The sequence below is a fragment of the Calonectris borealis genome, chromosome 1 (genome assembly GCF_964195595.1).
Source record: "Calonectris borealis chromosome 1, bCalBor7.hap1.2, whole genome shotgun sequence".
In the NCBI taxonomy this organism is placed as follows: domain Eukaryota; kingdom Metazoa; phylum Chordata; class Aves; order Procellariiformes; family Procellariidae; genus Calonectris; species Calonectris borealis.
In genome coordinates this window covers 12,839,574-12,860,789 of record NC_134312.1, presented here as the reverse complement: position 1 = coordinate 12,860,789, position 21,216 = coordinate 12,839,574, and the positions used below count along the sequence as shown (strand labels likewise).

Here is a 21,216-nt window from a genome sequence, read left to right as displayed (position 1 = left end):
AAAAACCTTTAAAGTCTGTGGGCTTTTTCTCCCTTCACTTTCAGAGGTTAGATAATAAGTAGAGGTCTAAATAAGGCCATCTCTGTCTTTTAGCCAGATAATGCCTTTTAAAGCTTGTGTGGCATAAAGAACACTGGCAATGGAGCTGCATTATATTAAATCATCCATTGACAACATACAGAATACATTTGAAGATAATGAATCCTATCTTACGATCCTACAGAGCAGCTGTGCTTCCACATCCTTTTCTATTTAGACAATATCGTTCCGTGCTATCAAAATAAATAAATTTACTCACATACATGAATTATGTATTGAACTTCTTAGACTGATTTGCACATAAAGAAAGAAAATGATGGTTGAAGCCAACAGTAAAAATTGCCTTTTTTGAGGTTTTATGCTAAGTTCTAGAGATTTATAATTTGAAAAGTGGCTCTTTTGGTCGTATTTATTGACCCTAAACTAGAAAAAAAACCTTTCTTTTAAAGAGTTTTTGCCTCTTAGTAATTTGAGCAGCAACATAAAATGGCAAAGTTCCTTCTCTTTGTCCTTATTTTGTGTAATGCTAGCTATCTTTGTCTTGTGCTCTGGTGAGGTAAGGAAATATTTATCTGTTCTGATTATCCATTGTTGAATAAAAGTTCAAATCTGGTGCTGGAAATTTACTAGTGTGCTTATCAATGATCTGCATATTTTACAATCTATACAGCTGATGTAAGCATGATTAGAAGGGAGAAGGAACGATTTCCATCTGTATTTAAAGGATTCTCCATGTACAGTGTCACTGCACAGAGAAAAGGCAGTTGTCTCTGTAGTTCCGTGCTCCTTTCCCACACCACTTAGAGGGACCACATCAAGGTCACAGAAAAGCGAAAGAAGATGGTGTGGAGGTGCATTCCCCCCCTTCCCCTGGGCCACTCGATGATGTCAGGAACTCCTGTTAGGCCTTAGCCATTGGGTAACGAGTTGGGCGGTGGAGCGTCCCTTGACTGTACCCGGCACTCTTGCATGGCTAAGGTGGGGAGCAACACTGATGGTACCAGGGACACCAGCTACCTGATGAAGGCAGGGAACCAGAGCAGGGGATAATTTGTCACCCCTGACTGCCCTGAAGCATTCCCTAGCTGGATCGTAGCTCAAGTGGAACGATACCATTGTTACCGTGGAACAGTACCATAATTACTATCCCGGACCACCCTGGATAGTGGCCAGGATGGAAATTTACTGATGACTAAAGCCAATCATCTTGCGACCCTGTAAACAGTGGTCCTAGGTGAGACCCTTTGAGCTCTCCTGGACCACAGTGGGCTGCGCCCAGAATCTCCCTCTGAGAGGGACGCCTCTCAGAGTCCACAAATCTCGAGTTTGTGATATTCAGAGGAATGTCGGGACCTCGGCCGAGACACTCGTAGCTCAATCCTTCGCCCGTTGAGAAATGCCAAGACGTTTAGCGTGAGTATTTCACAAGACCCGAGGGGGATTTTTAACAGGTACCTTTACCTAGCTTTAGGATCCTATGTATGTGTGTGTGTGTGTCGATTTAGATAACCAATAGTAAGCATAATCTGTAATCAAGTCACTGTAGTGATTGTAGTAGACTCTATTAACTCACTTCGTAAATGTTAAATTAGTCAATGATTAAGTGCTGCTAAAATCTTATGATCTACCTTAAAACTGTGAATGAACTTTGTTCTCGGTCTCTGTATAAATCATTCCAACTCAATTCTGACACGATTTTCCTGTGTGTGCTTTGTCCATGTAATAAGTAATAGAGTGAACCTTGCCATCGGATTTTGTAAGTTGCGCCTTCATAAATTTCTATTAAAATCATGTTCAGCTAATACCTTTGCCGGTGATTCTTTAAGCAGCCTCAAACCACTCATTCGTGACAGATGGAAACATGGACTTGAAAATAATTCTTTCCTTGTCTAAAACGTCCCAAAAACCCCATCAAAAATTTGCAAATAGTTATACATGCAAATCTTTTGCAGTCTTGGAGACACAGCTCCTATATTTTAAATGGCATGAGTATGGAAATAAACTAAAGCCCAATGCTGACCACGTGGCACAAGCAGGTGTGGTGCATGATACGTGGTGAAACACCTCTGGATCTTGAATAATTTTCCCATCTGCAGAGGCAAGAGCAATCCAGTCTCATAGGAACAATCTGAAGAAAACCTACTGACAAGAACCTCTCCTCCCTCTCCCTTGCTCCATCACCATTTCCACTCTTTCTCATCTTTCTTGTCTCTCCACTGATAGTTAATCACACAAAGCCAACTGAGGCTACATTGTACTAAGACTTCATTATTGTATTTAAATTTTCAACAGTATGTTTTCTGGTGGTATCAGCAGACATTCATTGTCCCAACTAATTATTCATCTTTTATACATCATTATTCTTCATCGGTTTATTGCCTGTACATTATACTACTCAGTCACACAAGGTGGTGATCACTCTGGGAGGACCAAATCAAAGCTGAAGTCCATGTTCTGCTTTCAGAATCCAGCCAATCTTAACAAGTCTTGGGCTGGATTTGTGCAAAATCTAGTGTTTCACAATTTCTCCCAGTCGTTGGGTAGATTCTTGGGTTACAGGTTTTTGAGTTTCAATAAAAAAGGATGATTTTTTTCACAATGTGCTCGTAAAACAGAAAGTTCTGCTTTCCACTGAGTTATCCTTATTAAGATGCAGCTCCTGGGAACAATTTATTGACTCCTTTTTGGATACCGGCCTAGGTCTCTAGCAGTTTCTGCATCCCTTTATGCAGACTCTGTTGCGAAGATGTAACTCAGCCATCTGAACATTTAATTCTTTCCATCTATGTGGTATATAATTTTTACAAATATTGGACAGTTGCAATTCATGAACTTTGGAGGTTTTCTGGGGTTCCTATGGATTCACAAAGGTAATTAAGAGAGACTGCAAGGTGCTAGATATTTAAATCCAATATGAAGAATAGAAAAGCTTGTTCCAAAAAGCTTCTACCCTTCAAGGCTGAATATTATGCATTAACTTTTCAAAACATAGACACACTAATAAATTACACAGGTTTATCACTGTTAGTATTTCTGCCTTTTTTGTTCTTACTTTAATACTAAAACAAGAGGAGTGTGAAAATTCTTTATTTTGAATAGAGGTCACTGAGCTTAAAAGGTTGAGACATAGAGTACAAAATGAGACATACATAATCCACCTGGCCAGATTCCATTGCTACATTCTGATGATCCTGTATTTCTTCACATAGATTTAAATGACGTGTAAAATTTCTAATGGTGACAATTTCATAAGGTGTCCAATCCAAAATTCCTTCAAGTCAATGAAGGTCTTTTAGATTACAAATCAAAATATCTATTGTCAAATTAGAAAATAATGTACATATTGAAGCAGCCTTTAAAAATCCTTTTTTCATTCTTGAGTTTCATAAAATAAAAGATGACAGCAAACAGAATTTAAAGGTGTGGTTTAACCCAGCAGGCAGACAAACACCACACAGCTGCTTGCTCACTCCCCCCCGACCCCCAGTGGGACGGGGAGAGAATCGGAAGGGTAAGAGTGAAAAAACTCATGGGTTGAGATAAAGACAGTTTAATAGAACAGAAAAGGAAAGGTTAATAATAATAATAATAATATACAAAATGAGTGATGCACAATGCAATTGCTCACCACCTGCTGACTGATAACCAAGTAGTGATCGCTACTTCCTGGAACACATCTACCATTAGTATACTGAGCATGACGTCACATGGTATGGAATACCCCATTGGCCAGCTGGGCCAGCTGCCCCAGCTATGCTCCTTCCCAGCCTCTTGTGCACTTGGCAGAACATGGGAAGCTAAAAAGTCCTTGATGAGTGGGGTACTTAGTAACAACTAAAAACATCAGTGTGTTATCAACATTCTTTTCATACTAAATCCAAAACACAGCACTAGGGAGAAATTTAACTCTATCCCAGCCAAAACCAGGACAAAGGTTTTTAATCATAAATAATTTCTATCTTTTTCACAAACAGGCCATGCTACTCTGCTTTCAAATTTCATTTTCCAAATAAACTATTATCAGTTGTTCAGAATGCAAAATGGAATTGGTTTTAATTTTATATGTCAAATTATGTATGTAACAAGATACGTCAGGTCAGGTTAGATCCAATAATGTAAGGTAAGCATCAAAAATTAAAAAGAATGATGTCACCTACAGCTGTTTGCAGTTATATTCTGTAGCAGGTGCTCTATTTTCTAAGTGTTCCAAATAGTCTTTCCCAGCAAAATTTAAGAGTAAATTTGTATTTCTCTGCACAAATCCCCCAAAATCAAAGCAGGAGTTTACCACTTTATTACTTAAGTACATCAAGCATGACTAGCAAAATATGAACAGTGAAAACTCCTCAAGTTCAGAACACTCGCATGTTTTCTCAGTGTTACAGTAGGAAGGTGTCAGAACTGCAGTCAGACTTTTCATGGGGCTCTGAATCTGAGAGATCAAAGTGTCAAAAATAACTATTACAAGGATTTTATATACCTTAAGTACACAGGACCAGATTTCCCTTAATGTAAACTCATACCACCAGTTCAGCAACTGAGAATCTCATATAACTTAAAAACAAGAATAGTAAATTCTAGATTGCTGAAGAAAAACACTGTTAAAACTAAATTAAACAAGAAGTCAATGAGGGGATAAATTTTGCCATAAATAAGGGCAAATCTGGAAGAGGCATTTTTGGAATTTGTTTTTTTTACAGGGGAGCAGATTGAAAGCAGGATATTAAATGGCAAAAAGACCATAAAGCACACCTCCTATCCATATGATTTTTTTGGATTGTAAGAAATTTCTGTGCATTGCATATTCTTCCCACTGCTGTGCTCTGCACTGTAATATGACCATTAATTTTTCTTTATCCTAATGAGGCCTATATTTCTATGCTTATAAAGCTCTGTGGCTTGTGAAGTGCTTTGAGCTGAAATGTATGATATTAATGCAATCATCATTCTTATAATGATGGACGTTCTCAGAGTACTTCCTTTATCTAGATTAATACAGCATGACAGCCAAATTGAGTTCAGTAATGATCGAAATATCATATTTTTTTTGCATTTGTTAGACATCAGCTGATGCCAATGTGCAATATTGAACTAAAGTGGGCATTGACAAAACTTTCACTCTTCCGCTTGCACTACAGTCCTCATGCACCTTGGAGGACTCCTTCCCAAGGACTTCCTTGGGAACCCTGTGCAAGCCTCTGGATTTGCGAGATGCAGAGCACAGAAAGTTGCAGGCTTTCAACATACTGACTGTTTAGTAAGATAACTTCTTCCTGCTCTTTCCTGCTCTGGGGTTTTTGACAAAAGAGTAAAGATAAATGGAAGCTCCCTTTCCCTTCCATAAGGTCTCAAAAGCAGAAGAACCACAAGCCCATGGACCTGAGTCTTTCACCATTATCAAGTTCCACAGAGTGGTGGGGTCAATTAGCGGAACTGATTTATTCCCGTCCATTGTAAAACTGGCTCCACCAGCTTCCATTTCCTGCTGTGCTTGTGTCCAAGGAGCAAGGATGACCAAGAAACTTCACAGTGCTCAAAATTTTAATTAAAAATTAAAAATGCATGTTTTCCAAATTTAGAGTACTACTGAGCACTGCAGGAATGAACTCTTTACTCTGTCATACACCTGACTAATGAAATGAAGCCTACGCAACCATGTTGCTTGGTCAACTATGCATCAAACCTTTTCAAATACCTTTCAGCCTACCAGTTAATTTTAATCAAATTCAAAGGAGGGGGAAGGTCTTTGAGATACTGTATTTCTGAAAGGCTTGTTCACACAGGGTAGAAAGTGTAATCTACATTAATGCCAAGTTTGAAAGGCTGCTCAACTACTTTTTCTGACAACAACAAAAATACATAGGAGAAAGCCATTATGAACACCTGAACTACAAAAAAAAAAAAGGTTTTAATTAAAACTTCCACTTTATTAAAGAGGCAGTAACTGAAATATAAAAGAAAACTGCATGGTACACCAGGCTTTGTAAGTTCTCTCACTCTTTTACTGTTCTTGGGTTTTTTCTGCCCTCATTCAGACAAACCTGAACTCTCCTATCAAATGAGTCTTTAGAAGAACAAGGAAGATGATGAAAAAAGAAGGAAAATTTCCAGATATTGAGTGGGTTCAACCTCTGTAAATTATTATCTATGGCCACTGACTAATGGAGGGTCACCAGTCTCCCTCACTCAGTAACTGTTAGATAAAGTTAGGCAAGACGGACAAGGGTCTTAGGATCTGGGAATCTGTACAGATCTTAGTGTCTGTACTGAGGCTACCAAAGAAAAGATTATGGTATTTCTGATACCATCCCGAGTCGAGATCTGGCTTACAACCCACCTGCTGAACCATTCTGTTCTTACAAACTGTGGATGAGATTCAATCAATAACAAACAGTAAAATTAAGATAGGAGAGAAACTACAGTACAGGTGGGGAAGACAGAAATACATATAAAAGCTTGTATGAGAATAATGCTATCTATTTGAAATTAATAGGTCTTAGACTAACTGTATAAAACTGAGGTGCTTTATTTACATACAAGAGAAAACTTCCATAGGGATCTGTGACAATTAATACTTGCCTATGTACGCTTCATACTCTGAAAACTCAAGGCTGAGTTAGATATTGCTAAGAGACATGGAGTGTACTTTGTGTATGTGTGTTCACTGCAGGTTCTGCTGTCTTCTTGTTGAATTTTCCAGATGAATTTCCCTAGACGAAAATAAAACCCAACTGAACCCTGCCTTTTTTGGTACAATTTTCCCTTCTGCGTCTGTGTCTCTCTGTTGAGCCTAGGACAAAGGGCTGATGAATGAAGAATTGGAGCTGAGGCTAGACACGTAACACCACAGCTGAGTTCTGCAAATGATGGTGGGAATGGGACAAGACACTGTTCAGGCACCGCACGTGCTGCTTTGGAGATAAGCCATCAATGACAGATGACTGCACTGGGAAGTTCCACAGCATCTTTGCATCTGTGTGGTACCTTTGTTCAGCACTGCTGCTGCAGTGCCGCCGTGACTACTGCAGCGACTGCTGTGGCAACAGTGGATGACAGAATGGCTATCCCTGGACAGAAGAAAAGTCATGAAACCCTTTCTGGATTGTTTGTAGCTACGGCGTTTGTAATAATGGGTTTGTATTATAAGACACATTGTGAACTGACAATGGCATAGTGGCGATAGCAAAATTCTGTTTTGTAGACAAAGCTTCAGAGGCAAGAAGCCAGATTCATGATCATCATGCAGATCAGACACCAGCAAATCTAGTGAAGAGTCCCTGCCGGTCTGAGGAGTTCTGGGGAAAGGTGTAAAAGGTAAGGAGCCCCAACCTGCAGAGTCTTGAGGGCACGACAGAATTCTGGAGCTTCATGTTCCCTGAGAGAATTTTGATGAAGATAAAGCACAGTCTTCAGAGCAGCAGGCTGAACTGCGAGCTGCTATTGCCAGGACTTTGCTTCCAAGCCTGGTAATAAAGCAAACTGAAAAGTTTCCCCCAGTCTTAGAGGAAGAGAAACTGATTGCTCAGTCAAGGCTGGCTGCTTTTTGTTGTTGTTGTTTTTCCCTGATTTTTTCTTTTTCCTTTGCCACTGCGGAACTCCCAAAGGCATATAAACTCCCCGGAGACTCAGCTGCAGGATTAGGTTAATTTTTAATACCTGGTGAAGGCATGTCTGGCGCAGATGACAAGAAATGTCAAGAACTTCTGCTGCTTGTGATGCAAAGAGCTAAGTCCACGTCACCAATTTTTTATAGCTAGCATGACTTCTGCCAAAGGCTCTCTAACAACACCACCTGAAAGTATGGGGGGAAACACTACCAGCAGTTTCTGCTCTCTTTTCTAGTATGTGAAAAGGCATTAGACTCAGTATTAGACTCAGAAGTGGCATTCTTCAGCCTGTGAAATGCAGTCTCCTTTCTAGTCCTGCCAACATTAGAAGCAATGGGTGCAATGCATCTTCTCTTGACATATTTTATAATGGATGAATAAATTGAAATGACTTATGGAAGTGACCATAATCAGATAATTTTCCTGTTCACTCACAGAAATACTTGTCTCATGGGGGAAAGCATGGACTAAATACATAAACCACCCTACATCCTCTTGTTTTTCTTTAAAAATACATTCTTTTTTTTATCGAGTTTTACACTTCAGTTTCTACGTGCTTTCATTAATTTATAGAACTTACTAGTTCTAGGCATCCTCTTAAAATATTGCTTCACTGAGCTTCTGATATGTTAAATGGTATAATTTATCACTGTCGAGCATGCGGTATTTTAGACATACTATCTCCAATGTAATCTCCATTTTTACATGATTCTTCTTTTAATAAGAGTTTATAATCTCTTCGCCCATAAAAAACCACAGCTCAACAAAAATATGTCAGAGATTATTCTGCTATGTGGCTCAGCAAATTGCTTTGCCTGTGCAGGTACAGTTCTAACTCCTTAGGAACTGATGGAAAATTCAGGAAACCAATCCAAAAATCGAGTGTTTCCTCTTAAAGTCCCTGACTATGCCGAACGAGCAGTCACGAAGCGTGGCTCCTGCCTGTTAACTCCTGGGTGTCTTGGGACCATTGGGGATTTTATGCTCCAAACACATCTGGCCACATGCTCTGTATCTACCTGGCCGGGTGGTCAGCTGGAAGGAAGTCCTGGGTAGACCCAGAGCCATGGATACTGCTTCAAGAGCTGCTGCCTAAACCCAACACCACACACGAGTTGCAGAAATACGGGGGGAGCAGGCGGGAGTCTGAGATACTCTGACACACAGAGCCTGCACAGGCTTCTGCTTTATGTCTGTGTTCACACCTAAGTGAAAAGCTGGTATCATCCAAATGCTAACCCACATTTTCAGTGATGAAGCAGGTACATAAATGACGAACAAAATTATAAAGCAATATGACTTCCACAAGAGAAAAAAAACATTTTCCTTTCCTTTGGGCTGTACATTAGCACGCATATGTACTGTCAAACACATACAGGAGTATAATTCTGTTAAAAATGTGTATCTTGTTCCTAAATTCAGATGGGCTTTATGACCTCTTCGGGGATGGAGTTCCAAAGCCCACGATCTATTGCAGAAGATGTCCTAGCCCTCCTCCTACCCCGTCTGGACTGATTCAGCCCCACCATAACACAGTTTCTCTCCAAGTGCCTGCAGCACATTGATAAAAGTGGGTTTCAGCTACAATGGCAGTTTTTTACTGGCGTGACTGAAGGTGTGGGCATATGTAATTCGTCTGACATTTCTATTATAGGGCTGATCGTACCTTAAAGTGCAGCAGCTATTTGCTACATAATCATGAGTCAGCTCTCATTGACTCGGTGAGTACAGATCATAGTTTTCTCAGAAGGAAATCATCTTCTTTCAACAGCTGCAGATTTCTCACAGTAGCTTCTGACCTGAAAAGGTGCATTTGTCCCCATCTTCTCATGCTAGAGTGCACATGGCGATGAGGAACAGGATACATATTTCTTTCCAACACACTTTTCAAACGACCATAATTAGTATCCATAAAAAGGACTAAAGTAGCAATTAACTAAATAATGCATGTTGCTCATCAAAAAAATACAAGTTTTCTAAAAGCAACTCAAACGAAAGCCTTTTGCACCACTTATTTCATCATCCTGCAGGTTACCCATCCATCAAGCAAGAAATCATCGTGTACTACCTCAGATATATAACTTCCCTGTTGAGAGTTAGAGCACTATCTTACACAGTGATATCTGACCACTCAAATACTGCTCAGTTTTACTCTGCTAAATGGCTTATGGGTTGTCTTGATTAATTCATGCCAGGTCAATCTAGTTAATTCAGTGCTTTCAATTTCATTACAGTTCCTGGAAGCTAAGGGTGCTCACCACCTTGAGAACATTGCTCAGCTGGACCAAACCTTTCTAATTTTCTGGTAAAGTAACAATAACGGTCTGGATCCCTGCTGGCTTTGTTAACATTACACACGTGTGCCACCAGACTCAAAGCTGGAGTCACTGAGTTTTATTAAGAACATTTGGAAGCAGACTGATGAAAGCAAGCTCTTCTTCTCCATCTCTTGTAGGAGAGATGTATCTGACAACACTTCTTATGTTAAATATAAATTAAGAGGCTTTATGTTTTGAATTAATATGGGCACTATAGATGAAGCACAACTCCTGGTACCGAACTGCTGAGGCACCGTAGCCTATTTCCATCACTTCAGGAACTGGTTCAACGCTTATAATCATGCCAACAGTTGAATACTCATACTGCAGGAGATGAAGTACTAGGACAACAGAAAATTCAGCTGAATTACGAGGGGATTGTGGTATGTTGTACACAGGGATTAATCATCAATAACAATACTAGCAACAACAGAAAGGAAAAAATGCTTGGCAGAGAGCTCTTTCTGAAGCTTTATCACGATGACTCCTACGGGCAAAGGGTGTGGTGCATCACAGGTTGAGAGCTACAGGGAATACAGTATTGAGTCCACTGGCTTGTTCACGCTCTGATTTTGCACAGACTCTAAAGGATACTGCTGAATAACAGGAGAAAGGCAAGAATGGCTCTGCTCCACATTGCCCCCTCTCCAACAGGGCAGTTCAAACCCAAAGGATCAACACCCACGCCTGAGTGTTCATCCTGACTCTGGCAACACTGTCTGCCCTCATTTCACATCTGGTGAAACCTCCTCCATGAACAGCAGCATGAAGAGTGAGGGATTCCCTTCATGGCTAACATCACTCCATCAAGAGCTATATTTAGGGACGTGCTAGAAGAAATGCTGATCTATCACGGCATCAGCCCTCACCCTTACGTGTCACAGGAGCTGAGTGTTTTGGGTGCTGTTAGAGAGCGTGGAAAGATGGACAGGCATTCAGCCTGAAACAGTCATTTAAATTCTTGACTGTCCGGAGCTTCTCAAGGGACCCAGCTAAGGTATAAATGATTCCCTCCTTCAATCCAATAGCAAATACAGTCTAGGCAGGAGGTAAGTGCTTATCTCCTCATAACAGGAATCCAGGAAGCTTTCAGGCTAGGAAAGGAGATGCTTACCAGTTTGTGCAGTCCTGGAAAGTAAATTTGCTGGATCGCTGTCAGGGTTGGTGGGTTTTTAGCCTCTAAGGATTTTAGTGCACTGGATTTTAATTTGGGTCCCAGCATCTGAACCCCAGCCAGTTCTTTAAGGTTGAGGAAATCAAATCCCCCGACAGAGGGAAGGGGTGACCTCAATCAAATTAAGATTCAGTAAACCTGAGATGAGTTCTTCAATTTAACCTTACAGTTCAGACAACTCCATTTATGTTTATTAATTCTAATTTAATTTCTGGACAAGAAAAAGCACACAAAAAAAGTATTTCTGATAGTATTATTCTGTTTCATATTCTGCAATTCTTATACTATACCAATCTATAGTTCTATATTTGTATTATTATTATTCTAAGGACATATATATATTATTATTCTAAGGACAGAAATAGGCCTTACAGCAAGTCTTTCCAACTTGATACAGCAATCTGTTCTCCTATTACAAAATAATTATATTTACAACTTCTCCCACTGAACAAGAAAAGTTCCAGCATTATAAATACATCAAGTTCCATTACTCAGATTAAAAAAAAATTCTCTGTGCAGGGAGTTTTACACAACTATGAGTTAAAGAACTGTGTCCTTTATATATTAAGCTTAATTCTGCTCCTTCATAAAAAAGAAAAAGAATAAAGGAACACATACCAGAAGGTAAGAAATTTCATAACTGAAAAGAAATCAGACATCATGTGCACAAGGTACTGCCTCCATATGGAAAGGCATTAAGGCTTCCTGAAAAGCTGTCTTCTCCGTTTAATTCTGAAAGGCCATGAAATACATGCACTTATGCAAGTAACATTCTTGTTCGAGTTCAAGGCACATGAAAACATTGCATAGACGTTCACACTTAACCAATAAAATTACAATCACGCTAGTTACAGTCCAGATGTACTTCTTGTTTCCAGTAACAAAATTTGTAATGGGTTTAAAAAAAAACAACTCAAAACTTAACAAAAATGCATGTAGTGCTGGCTCTATGATTATATAAATGCATAGATATATACTCAGCAAAGAAAATACCAAAGGGGAAAAAAATACGCCATTTATCTTCTTCAGCATTCAGGTACGCTCTCCCTTGAGAAGTCTCAGTAGTTGCCTAGTATTTGTTTAAAGTCACTGAATTAGTAGTAGGAATTGCCATACTTACTAATCAGACTTTCGAAGTGGAAAATACATTAGAACAGAAATCTTGAGCAGATTAGTGCAGAGAACATTGACTCAACACAGTGACCAATGCCTCTAGTCCCTTTTTCGGGCACCGGTACCCTGGGCAAGCTGCAGAGCCTACGCCCGCCGGGGGAGAGCGGGCAGCGCGGGCAGGCGGAGACCCTCGGGGTCTGCAGCACAGGAGGCTCCGGGGGAATGGGGACACTGCAGGGAGCCAGGGGATCACAACACTTGGGGTGACTGGAGGCTACGAATTCTCTTCTTTGAGAGAAGAGATGGGGGGGAGGAGTCTCCAGTCTCAAAGAGATAACTAGCACCAGTGACTCAGCTGCAAGCTAGAAAATGTTAAGCACGGTAAGAAACAGAAAGCCATAATTATTAGTATGATATCTCAAAAGGAAATACCAGAGAAGCTCTAAGGCTTTTCCTACCCTGTAAGCAAAGCAAAAGCTCCTTCAGCCTCTATCACGAGTATTTCCACGACACCTGCAGTGTCAGTCTTTTGGCACCAACATAAGCATCTACCCCATTGCACACATAGTGACAGCACGAGTGTGCAAATACCAAAGACCAACGCCTGATCTTGAGAGGTGTAAGTCCCTTCCCACTGACAGCAAAGGAACTTGAAAGTATTCAGCACCTGGTAGTATCAGGGTCACTGGGCAATGAGATGGAAGTTTTGTCTCTGAGTGTACCCTAGGTAAGATCTCCCACTGAGCCTTAACTTTGGGCAGTTTTTCCTTTTTAGCATAAATGGAGGATCTTCTATAGTACTCTTTATGGATGTGTTTTAAAAGTAAATATAACTCAGTACCTGAGGCAGCTCCCATTTCATGCTGTGCCTTGAGGCTGCCTAAGGTGGGTTTAGTTGGGGCATCTAAAAGAAGGGAAAATCTTTCTCACTTTTAAGCATTCTGATTTATAGAGTCTGATTAAGATTCTATTATAGTTCATAAACTTCTTACAGACTAGAGGTGTAAACTCCTTGCTCCCTAATTCTTCATGGTTGCAGCTAAACTACCTTGTACGGAAATTTCCAGACACAGAATATTTACCCAGCAAATTATCAAAACTGTTGCAGTAAATTATCTGAACCATATTTAGGTACTTTCCAAAGGGCACTTACAAACCCAGGGAAAACAGTAGATCTAGACTATTGTATTACTGAGTACAATGAGACTGTAGGAATTTTAACCTAAAAGTTAGTTTTCGGTTTGTACCAGTGTCCAGGTTTTTGTCCTTCTGAGTCTAGATTTTGATTACAAAAATTAGCTATAAAGAACAGTCATTAGCTCTGTAAAATATCACTATCCCTATATTTAAGTCCAAGATTTTTTGCTATTTTCATAGTAATTATCTTGTACAAATTTGGCCAGAATTTTTTCCTTCTCTTCTGAAAAAAACTATTGGTCTGATACTACAGCCACACTACACAAAGGTCTCAGAGTTGGCCCCCTACCAATGTTTTCTGTAAGTACATTTTTATAATCATCTATAAAAACCAAGTAAGTATTTGGACACTCTTACATTTAAGAAGACATTAATAAGGAAGGCTCTACATAAACACTCAACAGTTACTAATAGTCTGTCCTTAAAACTCCCTTTGTCAAGTAGAGGAGTCCTACTACCCACTCTCTACAGACAGGCAATTTAATAAATCCAAGTGAACAAGCCACGGAAACCCTATTTAGCTGCACAGCCTCCTGAGCTCTGACAGGCATCTTACTTTACACCAGGAAACCCAAACAGCATCTAAAGGTCTCTAGTCTGCACACATCTGAAGTCACCACCATACTGCCTCAGCAGAATTAGCTAGTGCCTTTGCTGGCAATAATTCAGACTCAGGAGCTTACATTCCCATAGGTGTGTAATTTGTTAGCTTGCTCTGAGGTTACCTACTGTGCCCCAAAGATACCGTGTTCAGTCCAGTTGAAAAAACAGAGCCACTTCCTTTCAAAGGAAGAAAAGACTTTTATATATAAAGACATCTATTACCTATCTTTAATATATAGGCAAGTATTAAATATTTAACATAAAGTAATGTTTAAGGCATTCAACAAGAAACTGGAAGAGTTGGGTCTAACTGAACACCTGAGAACATTAAACTGACAACCCGCACCCCACCCCCATCCCCATCCCAGCTGAAGCTCTTTAGGCTCCATTTTGGCCCTACGCACCTCAGGATTATTCTCAAGACTTAGAAGACTCACGACTGTAAACTGCATACCGAACCCCCAGAGAGAATCCACAACTCCCTTCCCCCTCCCGGGACAGCACGGGGGTTCATTTGTTCCCTCCAGACACGAACTGTGCGCAACTGCAGCAGGACGGGTGAATGTTCTGCTCAGCACACAAAGCACAGGCGAGGCCATGCTCTGTGTGATCTTGCCTAAGTCACTTTGCCTTAAGAAATCTGCCACAGAAAAAGTAACAAAACCTACTATCTACCTAATTCTCTAAAATTTCTACCACTCTTACTAAACCTGAATTATTAAAGAGTCCAATAAAACACCAGGGGTGAACTGCCTGGACCTGCACCGCGCTGGTAGGTGCCACCTCCCAAGGACCTTCGGGGAGAGCTGCAGGTTACAATTGCCCGCTTGTGCCTACACTACTGACCTTGTGTTCTGCGTCTCAGTGCTACATCAAAGAGGGGAGACACTCAGGATGCCCAGATACTCCACAACTTCACATGCTCCACCCAGCTCTCTTAGCACCCACCTGTTTCACAGGTAATCACATTATCCACCAAGAAGGGCGCAGTTTGTTGGTGCCCTCCTGCCTTCACCCTGATCTGGCTGCATTGCCACGCTGTGGCAGGTGAATACTTGCAAGGTTCAGTAAAAGCAGCAGGGAGATAAAGGCTCCAAGGAGGGCAAAGCAAATGGAAAATCATCAGCGTTGCAGTGACAGGCTTTATTTTAAGGGCCTCTAAACTCCTACATTGTCAGCAGATCTGTCAGGCTTGCAAGGCCATTGCTGTACTGATTGTAGTTCCCCACTGAAGATGTGCAGAGCCAAGAGACGCAGTAATGAGCAAGGGTCCAAATGTGATATATTTTCCCCTTCAATGCTACTGGAGGAAAAACATGATCATTATGATGATAAGGGATATAATCCCACCATGCTCTCAGGCTTCAGAGATCTCCATGGTGATGCACGAACTCCACAGGTAAAACCATGAACTTCTCACACATGTTCAGAGCTCCAGCATGTACTTCCCGGGACATGCGGGTACCTTGTCCCTGCCACAGAACAGAAACTCCCCCAATGTGAGAGTGCAAGTACTTGCCTTCGTCACTGGCAAAGCGATCTGCATGCTCCTTTCCAGCATGTATGATCCTTTCCAGTCACCACAGTGCCCAGGAGTTTCAAACAGTCCTCAGCTTCTGCTGAATGGCAGCACCTACGAGCTGGGCTTGATGCAAATATATGCAAAGACAATGGGGAGCCCTTAAAAATCACGTTGGGGCTGTCTGAGGATGAGGTGCTCCAGTCCTTGCCCAGCAGCAACCCTGGACACAGCCCTAGTAACACAGCACCTGCAAACAATGGTGAGCTGCAAAGCCTCCTGTCCACTGCCAAGATCCCCCTATGCCAGCATGGTGCATCAGCTTTATTTTGCAACTTCAGGCTCACATCTTTTTCCAATCCTTTCAAACTTCTGTTTTGTTTTTTTAAACAGTTCTTTGACTATTTTTTCATATTTGTCTTTCTGATACAGCCAGATACAGACTATCACTGTCTGGAGAATACTTGGAGACACTGTTCTTCCTCTAACTGCCATGAAAATGGACAGCAGCTTTGTTAAGAGTTAACCAATGTCAAAGTTCCCTATGTCTGCTCATCCAAAGCATTTTTTTAATGTAGGAAAATAACTTATTCTTGTTTGAACTCTGTAGCTATGACTTAGGGAAGCTTGATCCATCCCAAGGGTTGTGGGGAACTACAGAATTGCTCAGCACTCAACATAAGGAGCAGCAGCAAATGTCCCAGATGCCTGCCAAGTCCACAGGTTTGCCCAGAAAATACCAGTCACGCATTTGCCAACATTTGCCTCTTTCCTCAGTACAGCAGCTTTGCTGCAGAGGCAGGTCCCCCCAGTCCATGCCAAATTCCCCATTTGTCTCTGTAAGAAACTAACAGTTCATGCCAAAATTGTCCCCCAACCCTGGGACAAGTGGCATTTAAACTCGGTAGGATGGCTGAGGCAGTCATAAAGCTCAGAGTCTTCCCAAAGGACACCGAGTACAGAGAACAGACACACACTGTACGGTGCAAAAAAACTTTATTTGTAATCACATTTGTTTTCCGGTTTGACAAGTGCAAGGCAACTGTATTAACCTTATACAGAAAAGCCGCTGGCAAGCAGTAGACCTGAAAGCCAACCAGTATTTAACTCCATGGATTACCTACCACAACAGGACACTGATAAGCACAAAAAGAAGACATTTCGAAATGGGACAGCTGTTCCTGTTGCGGGCAGCACACTCGGAGTCCACAAGTAGAATTGCCCCATACATAGATTTTCATACAGGCTACCCTTGTTCACTAGGACCAGATGAGATCAGGCACAGTCCTGCCACACAAGACTGGGAAACTGGCCACACTTAGCGAGCAAGGCCGCAAGTTCAGAAAAATTACGTGCACCGAGGAGCTCTGCTTGGGCTTTATCCCTCTGGCTGATTACAGAGAGAAAGAGAACAAAAATATTCCATGTTCTCAAGGGTAACCTGATAAAAAAATTATACCTGTAGCACCAGCATATGTCTGTTGAAATGCGCTAAACAAATTACAAAGCTTTCTAGTCTTCTTTGTGCTACGATAATGGTCTGTGAGTCTGTCCATTTCCTCATTACATTAGAATGTGTCCAACCTTAATTAGAATTACCAGTCCATGACAGGGCATCTCCTCCAAATGCCAAAGTCAAAGACAACAACCACCACCATTAAAAGAGAGAATACTGTGACCTTCAGTCACACCAAAGGCTATGAACATCCCACTACCGGTATCGATGAGTGTGTAGGTATCGATGAGTGTGTAGGTACCCCTTCCAAAGCTGCATCACCCATTGATGCAGCCATTTGAGTGGACTTCCCAGGCTTGCGAATACAAAAGCTCACAAAGTCAGCCAGCAGACCAGGCACCATAAACACCTTCTCTGCTTGGAAGTGGCGTGGGATGCCTGGCTGTCTCCACGTGAGAGGTGGTTATGGAGTTGCCCAGGAAGTTTCCTGGCAGTCAAGCGCTCAGTCTGGAACTCCTCATTCCCCACCAGGTTGTTCTACCTCAGGGGCTCCCAGGTGCACCAAACCTCTGCTCTACACGGTCCTGCTGCAGCTATGCTTCCTGCTTATCCTTCCTCTTGGTGAGCTTCGCTATGGCCTGCTGGCCACCGTACCGGCCTACTGGAGCCTGGAGACCTGGGACGTTACACAGCTGGTGTGCCCTCTGCAGCCTGGGCTTCTGCTGGAGAAGTAGAGGGAGACAGAAAAATCCGTCGCACCGAGCCACTTTGCCTGATGACTCTGTGAAGAAAGCACGGGACACGGCTGTCACTCCTGACTGACTGTTCTGACCAGAGATGGGTCAGACTCTCACACAGGCAGTAGCTGAGCAGATACCTTTTTTTCTAGACAGGCTGAACAACCTGCTCTTCCTCTGAGGAAAGAAACTTGTAAGGTGCTAGGTCCAGATCACACAGAAGATCCAGTTCTCTGAGCTCGGCTTGTCCTTGTCCCTGCCTGGCTTTACTACAGACACTACAGCCTCAGAGCCATTCCCTTCAAAATTACCTAGAGGTACCTCAACTTATCCTCCCTCTCCCAAACACAAGAGGTCCCAAAACAGACTCACCAATGTCCAAATCCTGCTTGCTGTCCAGTAGGAAGGAAGAACTTTCTTCTGCAGGATGTGGGCTGGGCGCCTGCAACAAGCCCTCCTCCGCATCAGTACGATTCAGTCAGAGGGCTCATCGCCAACTGCCGAGTGGTGATGGCCTGAAGACGAATAGTTGAGTCCTGTCTGTGAGCTGGGGCCTGCTGGCAGAAGGAGGAAGAGGAGGACTGGCTGTCCCAAGGCAAGGACTACAGGCTGGAGCGTTTCAGGCCATAAGTGGTGCCTGTTTCAGGATGAGGATTGTGCCAAGAAAGAGCTAACCATGTTTCTGGGGAGGGGTTGGTCCCTCACACCGGTGGCATGATCTTGACTAGCGCATGCCTCAGGGCACTGCAAGCTTGCCAGAGGTGAGAGAAGGACTGAACCTATGTGGACATACCAGATGTTTCACTTCTGTCCTCACCAGAGGGATCCTCCAGAGAGATGAGCGATGCTCTTCTCCACCTCACGGGCAGCCTGACGTAAAAGCATGAACTGAATGGCAAAACCAGTTAGTGCTATAAAACCTTATACTCAAAGTAGAAGCAGTTACCATCCATGAGCAAAGGCAGCTGTCCTTAACCACGCTGTAACCTCTTCCAGCTTTTCTGCCTTAACGTAAGGCTGGTGACCAATCTGCTGGGATATTCCCAGGCAATGAGTTCATTACACAAATGAGGCTTTAGCAAAGTTGTTGGAGCCAGGTGTACTCTTCCCATGTGAAAAAGAGACACGGGTGTCCTCTGGGACCACTTGACACTGGGTCACCTGTGCCAAGCAAGGTCTTGAAGAAGACCAACAAGAGAATGTAAAGACACATGGAGGAGGGTGATGGCACCCGTCTTTCAGCCTCATAGAAATCAGGCTCTTCCAGGCAATTTTGGTCATTCAAACCGATTGCTTGGTCCTCAGAGATCACTCATGGCACTCCAGCTGGGACTTCTAATGGCTCGGAGAGCTTGGATAATCAGAGATTTAGGGTCTTAAAGGGAACTCTGCAGCTTTCTTGCAGAACAGGGTAGACAGAGCCATTGCTCTACGTTCTGTACAGACCCACACCAGGGGCATGTCCCATCCCTGCAATGCTTGTACTTTTTGAATTCCTGTATACAAGTGCCAGAATCCAAGACTGTTTTTGTGAACTTCTGCTTCTATTTCTAATTTTTTTAAATGGCTAATTGCAGCTGTCTTTGTTGCTGAATGAACATTTACCGCCTCCTTGTAGCCTTTAGAAATAGATTTATCATGCAAATGCTGGTAGAATGTTAAGTATAGCTGAAATAATGGGTAGTACTGTAATAGCCTTCCCTCAGAGGTATTGTGCCATAGTTGGTCACAAGAGTCCAAAAATAGAATGATTGTTCTCAAAATCAGTAGCACACCCAACATGCCTTGGTCATCTCTCATCACAAAGGACACTTCTGTTTTGTACAGCTGGACTCTTTCTTGTCTAGATTTGACTGGTCACATGCATTGTTAAGTTAGTGCATATTTTGAATGTTTTTTGTTTGTTTATTCGTATCATTCATTTTGTCATATTTCTCCACTATTTACTTAGGTAAATAACCTAAGAGTAAAACACCTCTCATACCAAATTATATCAATTGCCTGTATCACCTGGAGTCCTGCTTTCGGTAGTGACCAAAGGGGATTCTTAGAGGAAAGCAATTAAAAATATATGTCTAGGTACTACTGCAATGCAGGTGCAGAGAGAGCAGTGGGAATTCTCTCCAGGCACCATCCACGTAGTCAGCTTACACAGCAACTAATTGGCTGCTCTTTCATTACCTTGAATTGCTAAATATTTTCTTCATATTTTACAGAATATAAACCCCTGTCTCTTGAAGCGCAAACACAATGCCTCTATGGACGACTTCATACTGCAATGAGTTTCACTAAATGGGACTAAAAGCTGCCAAGCCTTATACAGCTCTGAGAAACCGAGAACTCTCAGGACCCTCTGGGATGTGAATCTTAGAGAGGAAGGGGTGGGCATTTTTCTTCACACACTGGCTTGCTGTCCTTTTACCGAGTATGAGGTGGTTCTCATTTCACAAGATGAAAAAAGAAAAAACTGAAAAGTTCAATATATACAGGAAGACTTCACATTTTTGCTTTCCATGCTAAAAAAAATTAAAATATACAAAAAGAAACCAGACCTGAGGAAGAATCTGTGTGCCCAAAGTATGGCTAACACTTATTTTTTTTAAATAGGTATAATAATTGGCTGACAATCTCTCCCTAAAAATCCTGCTTCTTGTATAACTTTGGATAATCACAAACTACAACAATTCCACTATTACAGAAGGCATTTTTTTTCCCTTTCACAGAAAAAGTGTATGCCAATTCTTTCACCATTAGAGCCTCTTTCCCATCAGAGGCACCAGTACAATGGCACAGATGCTGCCCATTAATTTTTTGGTAATTTGAACTCTTTCTTGACGTATCAAATTTATCCATTAGGTCTAACGGTGTATTTCAATTTTTTAACCTGGCAGATAGAAATACCTAACTAATTCTCAGAAAAATTAAAAAAGTGGGGTTTTTTGTGATTACTATTTCCAAAGTTTGTTTGCTCTCTCCAAAATAAAACAGTACAATGAGGAACTAAAAGCTAGGAACAGCCAAACACACTCTGCCTGAAGTTAAGTAAGCGACTCCTCTTCACTTTGACGGGAGCAGGAAAGGCCTCTACAGATAAGAAAAGCGAGAACAAGGTTTTAACTCTACCAAATTTCCCACGTGTTGCCCCCAAGCTAGATACCATTTGCCAGTGATCCAGAGGCGAGATACCTGCTGTAGAGCAGAATATTCAAAGAACTTTTTACTCTGTATAGGTGCTGAACTGTGCAGGTGTGATTGATTGCTTAAACAAGGATTGCACAATGTAAGACTGACTTACCCATTGAAGGAGAAACCACAGAGGGTGCCGAAGCAGAAATAAATTAATTTCATCTGCCTCATTATTTTTATATCTAAAACAACATCAAGAGATTTAAAACAAACTATACAGTCCTTCCTATTTTTAAATTATTTTAAATATATTAGAGTAAGATAGAG

General features: G+C 41.7%; 1 protein-coding gene across 5 annotated transcripts in view; it reads right to left on the bottom strand.

Annotated features, from left to right (window-relative positions):
- Positions 1–21,216, bottom strand: part of MAGI2 (membrane associated guanylate kinase, WW and PDZ domain containing 2) — a 764,133-nt gene that overhangs the window by 711,082 nt on the left and 31,835 nt on the right. The gene's annotated exons all lie outside the window — the stretch shown is intronic.